At 41.3% G+C, this 13,804-nt stretch overlaps 1 protein-coding gene across 6 annotated transcripts in view; it reads right to left on the reverse strand.

Moving 5' to 3' along the window:
• LOC134431987 (urea transporter 2-like) overlaps positions 1 to 8,413 on the reverse strand; it is a 302,495-nt gene extending 294,082 nt beyond the window's left edge. For 3 of the 6 annotated variants that reach the window (XM_063180299.1, XM_063180294.1, XM_063180295.1), the window contains exons 1-2: positions 8,337 to 8,413; positions 3,385 to 3,500 (exon numbers count right to left, since the gene is read on the reverse strand). The gene's annotated coding sequence lies outside the window, so the exon portion shown is untranslated. Of the gene's footprint in view, positions 1 to 3,384; positions 3,501 to 5,552; positions 5,660 to 8,336 lie in introns of those variants that run through there. The other 3 variants (XM_063180296.1, XM_063180297.1, XM_063180298.1) reach the window with 1 other exon arrangement.
• Between the last annotated feature and the right edge of the window lie 5,391 nt (positions 8,414 to 13,804).

The following is a 13,804-nucleotide window of genomic DNA, read 5'->3' on the forward strand; positions in this document are numbered from 1 at the left end:
AATAAATGAAAAAAAACCTCTAATAAATAAATAAATGAAAAATAATAATAAATAAATGAAACCCAGGGTGGAGGAGAGGGGGCCATGATTATGATGCAGAATTACGGAAAGTTTACATTTGGGTTAGCGCCGAACAGACAACCTCGGAAATGAAAAATAATTACTTTGTACCACTGGTAATTCCTCTAAGTTGACATTTCCTGCAGTCACGAGTGCAGAGCTGCCACAGGTTTAAAGGGAGAGCTCTCTCACACCCTGCCTGTGTTCAGCAGTTTCGCTTCCTGCTCAGCTATTCACACCAACGGGAGCTACACGGCCAAAAGACAAAAGAAAAGTGCTGAGAGGGGTAAACACACAGATAATCCTGTCCACCAAACAATTTTGCATTTCCTTTATGCACCATTTGTTTCAGACAAAAAAGCTGCTGGGAGATTTACGTCAAAGTGATTTCCACAGCTCAGCTGCTCGAGTCTGGGGAGGTGATTGAAGCGCTGAGCTGCACTTTCCTGGGCACCATTGCATCCCCCTGCCCTGCCCTGCTCTTCCTCAGGAAAGTCAATTTCTACCATCAGCTGGGCGGTTTTTGGCAGCCTGGATGAGGGGAAGGATCCTGTGACTACTGAGGGGTGAAGGGACAAATCTGTTTTCCCTTGTGGAGCAGTGATTCCCCAGCGCTGGTGGTTCCTCCAAAGTGGGAGGGCTGAGATGAAATTCCACCATCCTTTCCCTGAGCTCTCTGCAATGTAGGGAGAATCCCTCTCACATCTGTGGGGGAGACAGATGTGCTTGGGGCACACCAAAGTCCAAAACATTCAGGTTTTTCACTACAAAACCCAAAACGTCCATATCTCCATGGAGAACCCTCATGCAAAAACCCTCAAGTGAGTATGGCTGCACTGGGACAGCGAGTGTTTGTGCTATCATGCACTTTCACAGTGAATTACTCTTGCAGCTAATGATCTATAACTATTACCCGCCAGGGCAGCATTGAGATTTTTTTTCCTACGAGGCCACAAGGGGTGAGATCTGAATCAGCATTCAGGGACTAACCAGATCCAAACATGCAATCCCATCTGAACAGATTGCAACGTGGGAGCAGGGAGACATGCAAGCTGAGCTCCTTCTCCCTGTCACATCACAAGTGTCACACCCACTGTGGGCACTGCCATTTATCCTGCTGCATGACAAGAGCAGGATATGATTCCTGAGGGTAGGAAACAATCTGGCTTTCCTGTGACCACTCTCAAAGGAAACATGGGCAATTTTATTTTAAAATCCTGGCTTAAGGAAGTGTCTGTAGGTAGAAGCTATGATAAGATAAATCAGGCTAGGTAAGGTGTGCAAATAAACACATACAAATTAATCTGTAGACAATATGTATAACTTTTTTTTTCCCCTGTACACATGCTTTTGTGCGTGGTTCTGCTCTTCTAAAGTGTCCCTCAATGGATTCAACAGAATAAGACTCCCCTTAAAATTTTTCATGAGACAGTTCCCAAGGAGTAGGTGGCTAATTCAGAGATGCCTTTCGCTTCTTCTACTCTTGACAGAATCAGGCATCCTATTTCTATCACTCAATAAAAATTAGTTCTCCATTCCCAGAAAATGGTTCTAGTATTAACTGAGAGAATGAAACGCTTTTTTGTGGTTATCAGTAAAAAAACCCCAAACAGTCCATTTAAAATCTATTAGCTAGCACAAGAGGGCTAAAGAAGGCATAATTAATGTATTTTTTTTTCCTTTTCCACATATTTAACAGTGTTTTGGAACACGATCCATAACATACACAGCTCTGATTGTAAGGAGTTAGATCAACATCCTGCCCCAATGCTCTTACATATGGAGTGGGAAAACGAAACTTGAACCTTCAGTTTACAAGTAGCTGGGGAAAAAAATAGATCACAGGGTTGAAAACTTGCAGTTATTGTGGCATTTGCATGACGACAAATTCAAAAATGGCATTGCAGGTTGCGGGCAGTGCTATAAAGCTGGTATTCTACGCTGTGTGTTGCAAGCTCATTTAAAATGTACTCTTCCACGACATGATGAGAACACAAATTATAATTAGGAAAGTAACCCAAGCAGAAAATTAGTCTGCAAGACTAGTCTGAATGTGCTCCTGCAGACAAAGCCATCCTGTGTCCCAACTCCACTGTCTCGGTGTAGGGAGAGATTGATGCAGGAGATAAGGAGAGATGCGTCTTTCCGGGAGGGGGAGGAGAGCAGGAGGCTTTGCAAGAACGATCCGTGGTGTTTCATTTGTGCACACACACACAAAGGGGAGCCCCAGCAGATCCCATCTCTACCCAGGGCTCAGGCTGCCCCAGCTGCTCTGTACCTGGGGTTTTGTTCCCATCAGCCCATTCACAGGCAAAGCCCCGCGTTTATCAGCACAGATAAGGTCTGCTGACCCCATCCTGAACCCACTCGCACAGGTAAATGTACCTGACATTTGTGAGGAACAAAGGGCTAGCTGTAAAGGTGATGATGTGGGAGAAAAACACGGCTCAAAATTACCTTATGAAACAGGAGGACTCACAAGCCCCCTATCCCCCCAACAGAAAAAGAGAAAGTGTCAAAAGTTCTTGCCACTGCTAAGTAATAAACCATATAAATGATTTGAGAAACTTCAACAAGATACGCATCTGAAAACCTTTGCATTTGAAGTTTGCGTTTGCATTTCTCTTCTGTAAATGTTTTGTGGGGTTTAAAAGCCCAGTGGTTCTCTACAAATCAGTTGGTATCTCTGTACTTTTTCTAGACAGACTGGAACAAATCCAGTCTTTGGAAAATTATACCTACCTTTCAGATGTCTCTTCTTGTATGCTAGACACTGCTTTCATTGCACTCCAAGGAAAGGTCCATAATTTTCTATTAAATATTTCTTTGTATTTTCTGTGAGATTGAGTTTTTTGAGGTTGCTACTTCATTTTCAGGACACCCATGACTTCCCTGAACCTTACAAGGCTTAGCAGATTTATTCTCATTTAGAAAAAGACCAAAAAGAAACAAAAAAATTCTCCGAGGCAAGGAGCCAGATCAACAGCTGGCATTAGAAAAGAATTGACAAACTAAACAAACAAGAGGAACAAAACAAGAGGTTGTAAGTGAAAAAAAAAAAAAAAAAACCCAAAAAAAAAACCCCAAAAAAACCCCCAAACTCTCAGGGATGTATTTCCTACCTGCTTTTTGTGAAAGAAAAGTTGCTTGATACTTAGGACACCATTTAAAGACACCGAAACATATTCAATCCAACTCAGATTTAGATTTAAATCCATCACCTTGACTCAGCAAAAAGCCAGATCATCTACAGCAGCTCCTGATGGTTGCTGGGGCTCTGCCACATTTATCTAATCAGTATATTTTCTTTAATCTCATACTCACCAGTCAGTTGGAGAATCTCACTTCAATGGTGGAATGGGGCAGGGACTCAGACTCTGGTTGGTGACAATGATGAGAAATCCAAGCCAGGAAAAGGCTCCAGGAGGGGTTTCTTGGACCTGAATGAAAGAGCAGATTGATTAAGGTTAGCTTTTCCTCTCATTTAAAGGCTATGGTGAATTTAAGTTTACTCATTTCGCATTATTTCATATGTAAATTAAAAAAATTTTGCTCTGCATCCCACATGTCCAAGAGCTTAGGAAAAGGGAATTATGATTTCACATACAATGCATGGTCTGAAACAGGGTGTGTATGAGTTTAGTGTGCATTTGAATCTGATCCTGGTCAGAATATTTCCCAGGAGCAATGTTTAATACAGGTTTCAATAATGTGTTTCTGTTCATTTGGGGGTGATTTAAAACCATGTCTGGAGTAAGCACATGTTTATTAACTGTTGTTCAGGGCACAGATATTTCCTGAACTGGGCTGTAGAAGAAACCAGAACTTTTCAAAACCAAAAGCAAAATTCAAAGTAATTGCTAATATTTGAAAAGCAAAAAACTAAAACATGCCTGAGGTCAAAGCTCCTCCTTTAAACTTCATCATTGGGGTATGTGCTATGAATTTGCAGTGCCCATTTTGAAAACTTTTAGGCATAGTATTTTTTTGCGTATTCAAAATGTGAAAAAACATTTCTATATGGAGAGCACCTTCATAACAATAAAAAATTGGGAAAAGGACACAAATTCCAATTTATTGCTTGTCAGAGCCCTCATGTAGGATTTAGTTTTAATGAAAAGGAAGATATACACAATTATTAAAAACAAAACCAGCAATGATGACGTAAAAGATTTAGGCAACTTTGAGTTTCATTATTTCTTACCATTTCCTGAATTTTCATTCTTCCTCTATATATTTTCAGAGAATCTACTTATGAAAAGTAGCCATATATTATGAGCTAATTAAATTTCAAAACTCCAGTCTGGTGACACTTATGGGATATTTAACACTTTCCCTAACTGTGACAGAATTTATATTCATGGATATCTTTTCAGGAACCTAATTTTAAGTTTAAAAATACTGACTCATAGGCTTCTCGAGATGTGTGAGAAATGTCCTATGGAACATTCATAAGATGACAACAAGAATAAAGGTGTTGGGTTAAAAAAAATTCTTGGAGAAATAAAAACCTATCAGGAAAGGTATTAATCTGCTTGTGTCAAAATGCCCTGAGCAGCCTGAAACCTCCTTAGGTGAGGTTTTTACCCAAAGTGTGTCTTGGTTTGTACAGATTAATTGAGCTGGAACTCACAAAGTCTGACTTAACAAACCTTCCGTTGAGGATGCACTTGCTAGGATGCAGTCAGCAGGAGGGAAACCTGGTTATTATGATTTTGTTATTGAACCAGGCAATATCACTTTGTAAAAGTTTTGGAGCTCCCTGAGTCCAAGAAGCAGGAAAAATATTCCCCATGTAAAGAATTTTATATGTAAGCAATATTCAATGTACCTGGTGCTTGTCATATTGACCTGGATTCAGGTGATAACACAATATCAGGTTTTGTTATGAACCAGAACCCCAAATAAAACTCAGACAAAAATAATTTAAGTACTAATAAGAATGGTTGAAAGTTAAAACAAAAAAGTAAAATATTTATAGAGCAGCCCTTTCAGTTGTGCTTGCAGAGAGCAAGGCAGAATCAAACCTGTTTTTTGCCAAATAGCTGCTTATCATCTAAACTGCTTTGCAGGATTTTAGAAATTACTGGGTTACTCAGTAGATTTCTGAAAGCTTGAGAAATCACACTACAACGTTTTTTGGCAAATTTTCCATCACTTGCTTAGATTGAAGAAATTAGAGATTCTGCTTTCCTGGGCTTTTCAGCACCTCCTCCTTTCAGCCCTCCTACAGATTAAAAATGGCATGATACAGCAAGACTGGCCAGGAGGAAAAACATGCAGAAACATGTCTCAGAGCCTCGGGCTTTCAAACTCCAAAAGACAGGGATGGAAGCTCCAGACTCGAGTGCAGCCATGCCATCAGCCCCAAAAATGTGCGTAATGTCCACCTGAAAATTCTTCCCTTCAATTTGAAACTCCCAAACTGCTCCCCTCTGCCTCCCCCTCGCTGCCCAGCTCCTCCAGCTTTAATTAATGACACAATTATGTACCTCCAACACGATTTTAGAGACCTTGCTCAGGCACTGTGCAGGAGCACATGGAAGAAGACCTCCAGACAAATGAGAACAGTGATTGCTCTTTCCGTGTTAAGCCTTCTGTAAAGAGTATGTGGACACATAGAAGGGTCATTGCAGACTTTTTGAGTGAAATCTGTACTTGCAATAATGGTCTTCAGCAGCTGACATAGGCTGAAGAGGAGTTAGCACAAAAAAGCTCAGATTGATTACTGCCTTTAGAATATACCATTTCCTATCCAGCCTCTCAGGACAGAGCCTCCCTTCCCTTGTCCATGGGCATAATTCAGTAGTTCCAGTGAGTTATCAGTGGCCAAAATAATGTATCTGGATATAATTTAATTGTGTTGCCCTTAATCATTCGCTTTGACCTTAATGATTTGCTTTAGTTTTCAGTACCCCCAAGCTGGTCAGGCAGTCAGATTAGAGGATCAATGGAGGTCTCCTGCAACAAAAATATCCTCTCCTCTCCTCTCCTCTCCTCTCCTCTCCTCTCCTCTCCTCTCCTCTCCTCTCCTCTCCTCTCCTCTCCTCTCCTCTCCTCTCCTCTCCTCTCCTCTCCTCTCCTCTCCTCTCCTCTCCTCTCCTCTCCTCTCCTCTCCTCTCCTCTCCTCTCCTCTCCTCTCCTCTCCTCTCCTCTCCTCTCCTCTCCTCTCCTCTCCTCTCCTCTCCTCTCCTCTCCTCTCCTCTCCTCTCCTCTCCTCTCCTCTCCTCTCCTCTCCTCTCCTCTCCTCTCCTCTCCTCTCCTCTCCTCTCCTCTCCTCTCCTCTCCTCTCCTCTCCTCTCCTCTCCATCCCATCTTGTCCTATCCTGTCCTGTCCTATCCTATCATCAATTGCCAGCCCCAAATTCAGATCAGTGCCTTATCAAAAGCTTCCTGCCTTCCTCTGGAGCTTCTTCTCTCTAAGGACAGTTCTGGGAATGCAGCTTTAAGAGCCAGGCACTGTGAGGGTGGGGGTGAGGTGCCCCAGCCTGATCTGAGAGCTTTTCTTGACATCCATCTGATGTTGTGCCTTATCTCCATCTCCTGTACTGACATATAGATCCTGCTACATCATTTCTGTCCCTGACCACTATCAGTAGACTTCGATTTACTGATTGCCTTATCTTTGCCACAGCCTCATTTTGCTCAATACACCCTGCAAGTTTTCAACCTCTGCTGGTCTCACAAGGGCTTCTCAAGACAATGTGTGCCAATAAAATGTCTGGGAGGGGCTGAAATGTCCCAGAGAGACAGGAAAAGGTTGGTTCTCTGGCCTGTGACACAATGTTATATCAAAGCTGCATTGCTGATAGGTAAATTCCCTTTTGCTTTACTGCGCAGAAACCCCTGACTGAGTAAAGTTAAGCTATTTTTTCTCCAAAGGAGAAGAGGGGAAGCATGTCTGTAAATTGTTTTATTCTGCTTGTTCCTTGGCCATCATTGTTAATCAGACACTTTTAACTGAAAAAAACCCAAAAGAACCATCACTATGGCCTTAAGAACAGAGAGGGGAGGAAGGGAATCTACAAGACCAATCGTGACTGGATTATCACAGATTAGTGCAAACTGAATAACCAAATGCTTTATTTCAGTCTCTTTTACTTCTTTTGCTTGTTTTCTTTTCTTTCTTTCTTTCTTTCTTTCTTTCTTTCTTTCTTTCTTTCTTTCTTTCTTTCTTTCTTTCTTTCTTTCTTTCTTTCTTTCTTTCTTTCTTTCTTTCTTTCTTTCTTTCTTTCTTTCTTTCTTTCTTTCTATCCTCCTTCCTTTCCACCTTTCTTTCTTTCCTTGTCTCTTTCTGTCCCTCTCTCTTTTTTCTCTCTTTCTCTCCTTCTGTCTTTCTGTCCTTCTCACTTTTTTCTCTCTTTCTCTCTTTCTCTCTTTCTCTCTTTCCCTCTTTATTTATCTGATGTTACCTCAGTGTTCAGGTGCGAGAGACAAATAAATAGAAGATCCTTACTGAAACATAAAATGTGAGAGGGAGTAGTGAAAAGAAAGAGAGAAATATCTCTAATCCTGGTTTATACAACACTGGTTTCCAACATGTTGCAAATCTACTTCATGTCCCTTTAAGAACACTCTTAGTTTATAAAAGCCAACAGCATTAAAAATACAGTAATTAACATGTTCATAATGTAAATGCTAATAATTTAACATGTCAAGCATCCTCATCCCCTACTGAATCAATATGAATTATTAAAACCGACTCTTTAAGACCTTTAAAATCAACTCTCAAAGCATGCACTAACAATTACACCGTTGGCATACAGGAGCACCAAGTTACAAATTCATGTGTAAGACTGTCTGACACACTCGTTCTCTTTGATGCAAAAAACCAAAAGCCAAAAAAAAACCTCCCCTCAAAATCTTATGTTTGGAACTGCATAATCTGCATGCATAAGTGAAATTTTGGGTTTTTTTTCTCTGCGATTTTTAAAGTTTCTTAGACATAAACCTTATTGAGAGGTTATAGAGTGATTTTTTCCATTACGAAGTTGTGTGACAATCCAAAATGTTCCTGAATCAATAAGGAACATCAAAATGATTAAAAAATGGTCTAATTAAGTAAAAGTTCCTAGATTTAGACCAGTTTCTCTCAAGATTGTTGGTCATGAAGAAGACATTTACAAATTGATTTTAAATATTATAAATAAAGAGTAGCCCTTAATGGTTATTCCCATGTTTACTGCATAAAAGAAAAGAATAAGCTTTCAGTTTGTTTTTATTTTTCAAACATCTGTGAAATAAAGATGGAATTATTAGACAGATGCATCTCTTACCTCACAGCCTGCTCGAGACACTTTGGAAAAGGCTCACAAAGTCTCCTTTGGGTTTATATATGGAGACACAGCCAAATGCCTGCAGGAGATGGCTGTTTCCTGGTCAGCCCATTGAAAGAAGATGGCAGATATGACCTCTTTTTTCATTTGTTACAGATATACAAAATAAAGTTTTGCAATTGAGCGCAAAACCCATCGCATCAACTGTGGCTTTCAAAAACTTATCCTATCAAATTGTGCAATGCTCGTGTTAACGTCTTGCTCCACTTGAACAATCAGATAATGGACTGGAGGCCAAGAGGCCAGAGGTTGTTCTTCCTTTGGGAGAACGTTCTGTGCCCAGGAATTTCACTGAAAGCTGTTTTTCACAATGCCATGGTACCTTCAGAGCAGAGCACAGCCCCCCTGCTCTCCATAAGCCTGGATTGACTCAGACCACCTGGGAATCCAGCCCTTGTTTCCTATTTCTTGATCCATCTGATTGCAGTTGTGAGTTCTGCCTGGGCAATCCTAAACCCCTCTTTGCTGTGAGAAAGGAGGAAACTGCCTGAGCAATGCTAAACCCCCTCTTTACTGTGAGAAAGGAGGAAACTAATTTCAGAGAGGTTAAAATTTGACAAAGTTTGTGCACTCAGGAATAGTTTGTGAGGGGTTATACATCTGATAGGAGATAAGAGCTCACGTACCTTACCTTCCTGGCATGAGAAAAAGGTCTTAAGTTCCTACCACCCCTCTCCAGCACAAAATAAAAACCAAAACGACTGACTGGCCTGGAGAAGTTCAGTACACTTCATCAGATGCTTCGAGATAAGCACAAATCACAGGCAAACAGGGGATGGAGGATTCCAGATCTGGGTCAGCTGCAGCTAGGGAGGCTTTTCACAGCTGTAGAGAGGAACACAATTTAATATTGAGGAACATGTCTCTCTTCCAGCCCCTTGTGTATAGCAAAAACTTTGCACAAGAGGATGGAGAGCAGGCATGAGAGGTGCGAGCACAGTGCCACGTTTTGTGATCTCTTAAACCATTCCAGCTGCACTTAAATTATTTTTGAGAACTCAGAAGTATCATTATGGCAAGACCTACTCTGAATTCCCATTTCAATTTCCCAGTTTGTTAAGGCTACACAGTAATCAGCTAGATGGGAGCACTTGATGATTTACTAGCTGTTTCTGGAGATATAAACAAGACACACTTCAAAGTTCTGCAAAAGTTGGGAAAGCTGAAACAAAACTCTTTCTGTATTTCCTTAGTTTATCTTCTCAGTACCTGAATGTGAGATAATTCTTTTCTTTTTTTTTAAATCTATAAACCTTTGACTGACATTCCTGAAGAACGAGATACAGAGTCTAAAGCTTCACTTAAATGCAAACAGAGCTGCAGAGATGCAAAGAACAAACAAAGAATTACAATGACATTAACTTTTAGAGGATATTATTTCTTTTGCTCCTTCACACCACAACGCACATAAGGAGCAAGCATTAGGGTACAAGTTTACTGAAGCAGTCAGAGAAAACACAGAAAAGCAAGAAACACTAGGAGGAAAGCTTGGGAATAAAAGTGAATCTCCTCAGCTTTGAGCAGTACCAGGTGGTATGAGCCAACTGGATTTTTGCTTTTCCCACTGAGGGGGATAAGATAATTGTTCCAGAGAGAGGAGTTGAGGCTGGAACCATGAAGAATGGGAAGGGAGGAGAGAGACAAAATAAGGGGGATGTTATAGGGGATGGGGGTGCTCTTTGGAGGGGAAAGCTGATTTGGTGACCGTAGATACAAACAAATAGCATGATCCTTAAGCCACTGCTGGACTGTAATTATGTAATAGAAATAACCATCCTGAAGGAGAAGGAGAGAGCAGAAATCTCTCAATGAAGGTAAAACACAGATACTGGAAAAAAGAATCTGCTGTAATGCATTTCAAATCCTACAAAAATAGGAGACCTTAGAGCCTGCCAGTATAAAACTCATGAATAGTTAGGTGGGAATATGAGATTAAATACTAAATGGTGGTTGAGTGGATTTATTTGCTATTTCTAAGATTCCTGATACTGGGAGTTGTTGTCTATGACTGACCCTCCCAGGAGCTTACACTGCACTAAAGTTGTCTTGCATTTGATGGTTTGCTATGATTTAATTTTACAGATATGTAAATGGGCACAGCAGTATCAGCACATGGCAAAAGGATTATCATCTGGAAAAGCTCTCACTCGTGACAAGGGCAGTGGACAGGACAGAAAACAAGGAAATGTACAACAGAGTTGTGATGAGGTCACTTGATCACGTGTAAACCCAAACGGAGTCCCTTTAACATAAGGAATTATCCTTTAGGGAAAGAAGCATGGGGCAACAGAACATATTGTTCGTTTAAAGTCCATAACTTTCCCCCCCGCAGAGGATCTGGTTTTTAAGATTACGTCTTTCTGTTCCTTAATGATGGTAATTTTCTCATTACCACATGAGGAAATTGGTGATGAAGTACAACCTTAAGCAGGCATGGCTATAATTAAAACAAATACAATATCAAGGAAAGGTATTAACATACACAACAGCTTGGTAATGTTCAAGTTTTGAGCGTTTGCACTGTGCAAAGAAGGAACTAGGGAAAAAGGCTGAAATTTGCCTCATGATTTTCTGTCAGCTTTGAGTGTCTACTGACTTAGCAGAGGCACGGCCAACAGTTTGTCATTTCCACAAAAGAGTTACAGTGAGTGACATTTCTATTAGGGATGCAGACATGGTGAGCTATACCACATCTCCAGTGACAAACTGTCTGCTGAGAAGAAAAATCATGTGGTTGTCATGCATATCTGATCCTATAATTACACATGTACATTTAGACACTGTTGAAAGAAGGGGCGTCTCAGAGAGAGTTGTTCCAGCAGGACTGCACTTGCAAACCTCTGCCCATTTTAGGGTATGAAGATAGATCTTAAAAGATTTGTTAGCAGAATAGTCTGGTGTTCTTGGATAGGGAAATTAAAAATAGAGACAGAAAGGAAATGAAGTCAAAGATCAGCTTGTTTAGAAGATGAGAATAAAGAAAAGGCCAATGTCCTTTGAAGGTGGCCACAGGTCTGAAGTAGATTAACACAAAGGGGCAACTTAGAAATTTGCAAATTTGACTTTCAGCTGGATTAGTTTTGCCTATGGCAGACTTACAATGTCACTTACCTTGAAATTTATTGTCAAGCAAAGGGGACCTGTCACCTCTGAAAATCAACCTGTCTTTATTTCCTTCTTCCTTCAAGACTCTGCACACAAATTTAACTTACATCAGGTGAGTTAACTGACTGCAGATTGCAGACACACTGCAAACTTAAATTGAAGCTGTAAACATCTTCTGATTCTTTTGCTACAGTGAACAAAAAAATCAGAACTTTTATCTCACCTGTAAGCTTTGTGCACAAAATGCTCATTGCTTATTGCATATCAGTGAAGATCTATGTCATAAATACTGTGATGGGGGAACAGAGAAGGAAGAGTAAATTTCAGCAGAGCTGTGTCTCATAATTCTACATTTCCTGAGAAAGCTTTCATTGAACACCATCATCCTCATGAGCTGCGGTGGTCACTCTTCCAATATGTGACATTAAAAGCAGACTTGTTCTCATGTCTGATCCTGTTAGGACTATGAAAAAAGATATGAAGAGGACCTTGCTATCACCCCTCCTGGCTGATGAAAAGGAAAATAGTTTTTATGCCATTTTTGAAATGTGCTGCATGCTGCTGTTACAGAGCTTGGGAGTGAAAGACTGCCAAGGCAGTCACTGCATTTACACACTGGGAAAACGAGGCATGGAGAAACGTCTAAATGTCTGCTGGAGTAGAAAGAGAGGGAACCAATCTGCCTGAGCTTGCCTGGGATTCCTTAGAGCCCTTCCCAAACATTGTGACTTTAGAACTTGTCTATGTGACAAGAAGACTCAAGAAGACTTCCTGGACTCTTTGGTGCATTCCAGTGAAACATAGGAACTCAGGTGCCACATTGAGTTCAGTCCTCAATTCTTGCAGGCAGACAGCTGTGAAGCCCACTCTGGGAGAGTTTTTAGTGCAGATTAGCAATCCTTCAGGACTCATGCATATGTGCTACTCTGAAATTGTCATGACCTTGGTCTTGTCCAAATCCACCACCGTCAGGTCTGTAGCTGCAGATAAAGGTGGAGTAAAGGAAGCCAGGTGAGATCAATCACACTGACTGAGATTAAATCTGGCCCTGGGATGTTCCATGTGTTGGAACCAGCTGATGGCAGAGAAAAGAAGCAGAACACACACACTCAGATGTTTGGGCTGTCACTACATGAAGGATGCTGAGATGCTGAAGGATCCAGGAGAGGAAACCTTCTCTACAACTGTTGGACAGGAGGCTGTAGCCATGTGGGGATGGGTCTGTTCTGCCAGGTAACAGTGACAGCACCAATGGAAATGGCCTCAAGTTATGGCAGGGAAAGTTTCAGAGTATTAGGAGAAATTTCCTGTCAAGCCCTGGAAAAGGCTGTCTGGGGGACTCTTGGAGTCACCACCCCTGGAATTGCTCAAAAGCAGGTGGATGTGGCACCTGGGGACATGGTTTAGTGGGGAGCAGGGTGGTGCTGGATGGTAGAAATGATTCTGTGATTCTTTCCCACACCTTAGTGCCTGGGGACAGGATTCCAGGGAGCAGAAAAAAGCACAGGCTTTTCAATTTTCTAGAGCACCAAGAGGCAGAGCGGCAGCTGAGAACTGGATGAAATGTACCACACTGGCTCTCCTCTGCCTCCTGTGAGCAGACTCCTTTATTCCATATGAAACAAACGTTTTTTTGTGGGAGTAGTCAGCAGGGCAAGGAGACATTAAATGCTTTTTCCTACTTTCCAGCAGCACCATCCCAACAAGGAGGAATCATACCAAAGCCACTCCTCCTGCAAGGAAAATATTTCCTGCATCTCTCATTGCTCATATTTTTTTTCTTTTTCTTTTTTTTTCCTTTTTTTTTTTTTGGGGGGGGGGGGGGGGTTTGGGTTTTTTTTTGTGTTTGTTTTTTTTTTTTGTTTGTTTGTTTGTTTTTTGGTTTTCCAGAGCAGGAGCCTGCACTAAACAATTTGTTGTCTTCTTACCATGGCACAGTTTTATTCATCTATCTTGCTGTTTTCCACGCAAGTTTCCAGGCTGGCCTGTGTTCAGAGGTGTGTCACACCCCTTAACATGAGCCTCACAGCTAGGTAGCAGACAAAATGTAAGAAAACAAAGATATTGCATCTCTGACTGTAACCAGCTCCATCCTGACTCGCCTTCCCTTGCAATTTGACTTTCATCACCAAATCCTCTGCTGAAATATGAGCCCTAAGGACTCAGGGCCTCACACTGTAACAGAAAACAGTGTACTTTTCTTGGAGCCAGCCATGTGTGACCACTCTGGAGTTGCACTGTGTGATTTTTCAGCTGAAAATATTAGGTAGAAGGGTGTCAGTGTATTCAGGATGTGATGATGT

Source organism: Melospiza melodia, chromosome Z (genome assembly GCF_035770615.1).
Source record: "Melospiza melodia melodia isolate bMelMel2 chromosome Z, bMelMel2.pri, whole genome shotgun sequence".
In the NCBI taxonomy this organism is placed as follows: domain Eukaryota; kingdom Metazoa; phylum Chordata; class Aves; order Passeriformes; family Passerellidae; genus Melospiza; species Melospiza melodia.